This window comes from Trachemys scripta, chromosome 3, assembly GCF_013100865.1.
Source record: "Trachemys scripta elegans isolate TJP31775 chromosome 3, CAS_Tse_1.0, whole genome shotgun sequence".
In the NCBI taxonomy this organism is placed as follows: Eukaryota; Metazoa; Chordata; order Testudines; family Emydidae; genus Trachemys; species Trachemys scripta.
In genome coordinates, this window is record NC_048300.1 from 3,170,511 (window position 1) to 3,174,431 (window position 3,921).

The window sequence follows — 3,921 nt, forward strand, 5'->3', positions numbered from 1 at the left end:
GGGGGGGGGGGGTTGGATAGCGGGCAGGGGAGTTCAGGGTGGTGGTCAGGGGGCGGGAGTGTGGACAGGGGTCGGGGTGGAATGGGGTTGAATGGGGGCAGGAGTCCCAGGGGGCAGTCAGGAAGGAGGGGGGGGTTGGGTGGGGCGGCAGGGGGCAGTCGGGGCAGGCGTTCAGGGGCAGTCAGGGGACAGGGAGAAGGGTGTTTGGATGGGGTAGGGGTCCTGGGGGGGCGTCAGGAATGAGAGGAGGGGTTGGATGGGGCAGCGGGAGTCCAGGCGCGGTCAGGGGACATTGAGCGGGGGGGGAGGGGCGTGGATGGGACAGGGGTCCCGGGGGAGACGTCAGGGAACAGGGGGTGTTGGATGGGGCAGGAGTCCCGGGGGGGGGGGGGGAGATAGGGGGGGGGGGCGGGGCCACGACCCCCTCCCCTAACCAGCCCTCCATACAATTTACAAAACCCCATGCAGCCCTCAGGCCAAAAAGTTTGCCTGCCCCTGATCTAGATCCAAACTCCCCTACAGTTCAGGGCTGTTTGGCTCTGCATTTGGGGATCTGGCCCATTTCTGTTTTTCTTATGTTAGAGGATTATCTCTGGCCACATCCAGCAGCACTCCCCCCCCCCCCCCCCACCCCGCCAGTAGCATTCTGGCTTCTCCTTTTGTGATTCTGCTAGAAATATGGGAGCTCTCTTCCCCTTGCTCTCTGGAGAGGGACATTTTACCTTTTTCAGAGTTTTCCCTTTTCCCCGCACTTCACCTCTGACTCGGTTCTACAAGCCAACGACCAGGGGCGGAGGATGGCACGTGATGGCAACTAGCAGCGGGACACATGAGTAGCCAGAGCTCATTTGGGTTTGAGGGTGAGAGGAAAAAAATGAAGTGTGCTTGGGGGAAGGGCAGGAGCATGGGGAGAGAGAGAAGGTTCTGGAACAGGTGAGATGGGGGCCTTGGGACGGAAGCGAGAGACTGGGGTAGAGGGGGAGGGAGGAGACATTGGAGTAGTTCATGGGAGGTAGCAGAGCCGGGGGTAGTTAATCTGAAGTCTGCTGCAGCACAGAAGTCAGTGAAAACAGCACCAGAGGTGAGAGACAGGAAAAGGCCACAGTAAATACGGTAAGGGGAGAAAGGAACTTGTATTGTAGCCTTTTAGGGGTCGTAGTGAGGGGTGGTCTCATGGTGTTGCAGAGGCCACTCTGTCCCGTTTACAGGTGAAATTTCTCTACGGGTTACAGCAGCCTTAGAACTGCTCTAACTTACTCTCACTGTCGCCTGTGGGCCCTGGGAAGCAGAAGATAGACACCTCTGACCACACTTACTCTCTGTCCCTGGCCCACTCCCAACACACCCCCTACACTAGGGGCTGGGAACAGGGCTGGCATAGAGCCTTCATCCTAGTATTACACTGGCCTGGGGATGTTTTATCAGGGGGCAGTTTTTTCTCTCTGTACAGCACCCTTACTGTGCCAAAGCAGGGTGAAGGGGCCTTGGTGTAGCTGAGAATCAGGGTCGGTAAGTCTCACTGGAAATAGTTTCCAGCACATGGCAGCAATAGGCAGAAATCTTGCTTTGGCTCAGTTATTAACATTCTCTGCCTGTTCAGACGCAAAAGTACCAGCATTTTGTTATAATTTTTGCAGTGTTCAGATTTTCCTGGGGAGCACACGAGCCATTAAAATGTGCTTCTGCTAAGGCGACATTCTAATCCTTTTTTCCTGCAAGCTGCTAAAACACTTCTGGCCTTTATTCGTTCTGGTATTGAAATTAACATTGGTCACTAAGACAGCTTTAGCCCAAGCGATGGCAGGTCATGGGTGCGATGACAAATGTTTACAAATCCCTGCATGTGATGTTTGTCTAGCATGATGGTAAATCTCAAGAACTGTACAACACCATGGGGCTAGCACAAAAGGAAGGGAGAAAAGTTGGAAATATTTCATTGTGATTTTCAGCTGTGAAAGCACAATAAATCTCATCGAATGAAGGGAAATAAAAGTACCACGCCTTAATTTCATTTCTAAACCTTTAACATGGCTCCATAAATATTGTATCCACAGCTGGAGAGAGACAGGGATGCTTCTCATCCCCGCTCTCTTCCCGTACAATGCTCAGGCGGCACAGATGGAGTGGAGATTCACTCAACGTAACTACCCTGCTGTGGGTTCACTGGGCGGGGGCAGAGCACAGCAGGCACACGGCTAATGGAGCTGGCTTCTGTGCTACCTACACTGTAGGAACATATCAGGGTGGGGAAGGAGAATGGCTGGATATACTCTGGATGTCCATACAGGACCCTAGCCAGTTGCCATAGGTTAGAGCAGCCTCAAGTCTGCTCTAACCTGGGGCCAGAGCTAGACAGAAAGTCAGGAGGCTGTAACCGGCTCCTTGGCAGTGCCCTCTCTCTGCTGCACCCAGCAGATGCCAGATACTACACCCAGTCTATTGTATATCACTAGATTCTCAAAATTAAAGTGTAGCTAATCTATACGCCATTGACTATTGTAGATACACAAAAGCCCTACTCAGTTCCATACATTTAGAGGACAGGTCACTGAATTTCTTTGTTAGCTGGGCACAAGCAAACAATATGCATTTTAATACGGCTAAATATAAATGTATATGTGACTCCGGCAGACCAGGTGCCAGCTCATGCCAAGGTCCCCATATCTCAGTTGGACACTGACAAATGAATAACTAGAGTCAGTATTAGTGTTGTTAAAACAGACATTAGAAGTATAAGAATGTGTTTAGTGTCTAGACTTTATTGAATGATTGAAAGTTGCTGCCGACATTAATCTCACTTGTAACATCCGTATCCCATAGTGTAAGGGAATAGTTAAGTGGTTGTCCTGTGTGCTTCTATGACTGTGTAAAACACTAGACAGGAGAGAGACATTAATTAGTGTGAGGGGCTGATCTTCAACCGAAGGTATTTCCCTCCTCTTCCCTACAGGAAAGATCCATCAATACTGGGCAGACTACTGTGGGACGTTGCAACTGCAATTTCCCTGCATACCACCAGCACCAGGACAAAAGACTTCTCTTGTTCTTCCTCCTGCCCATGAAAATGAGTCATGCAAGGGACTCCTCCCATCAGCTGAGCTTTGCAGCCAAAAGCATGGGGTAGAAGAGAACAACCAAAAGGGACTGATGGTCTCTATACTGCTTTGATGCTGAGGGGGGCAGGGCAAAGTATATCTAAGCATAAGCAAGAGATCCCCAACTGCTTAGCCTGGGTTAGCCCTAAAGGACTATTACTATTCTTTTATCTTTTGAAACTATTGATTGCAACTCATTTGTGTGTCTATCTGTTTTAACCTTGTAAATACCTCTTTGGGTTCCTTTCCCTATTTAATAAATATTTATATAGTTTATTATAGGATTGGCTACAAGCGTTGTCTTTGGTGTGAAATCTAAGGTGCAATTGACCTGGTGTTGGTGACTGGTCCTTTGAGACTGTGAGTAACCTGAATATTGCTGTGATTTTTGGTGTAAGGGACCATCTGTCACATAGGTGGCAAGATAGATTGGCGTACCCAAGGGGACTATCTGTGACTCCATGTTATAGTGCCTGAGGAGTTTACACTTGGTAATTGGTTCATGAACTAAGTATAGAGCACACAGGCAGTTTGGGGTTTGTGCCCTGGTTCCTACCAGTCTGCCCTGAGGTTGGTACCCACATTGCAGGCAGCATCACAGTAGATAACTAGGAACAAAGACCAAAAGCCATACTTTCAGGATGCAGGCTCTTTCCTGGGAAGTAGTAGCCAATGCTGTCTTGGGATGCATTAGGCGAGGTATATCTAGTAGGGATAAGGAGGTCCTGCTTCCGTTGTACAAGGCGCTGGTGAGACCTCATTTGGAGTACTGTGTGCAGTTCTGGTCTCCCATGTTTAAAAAAGATGAACTCAAACTGGAACGGGT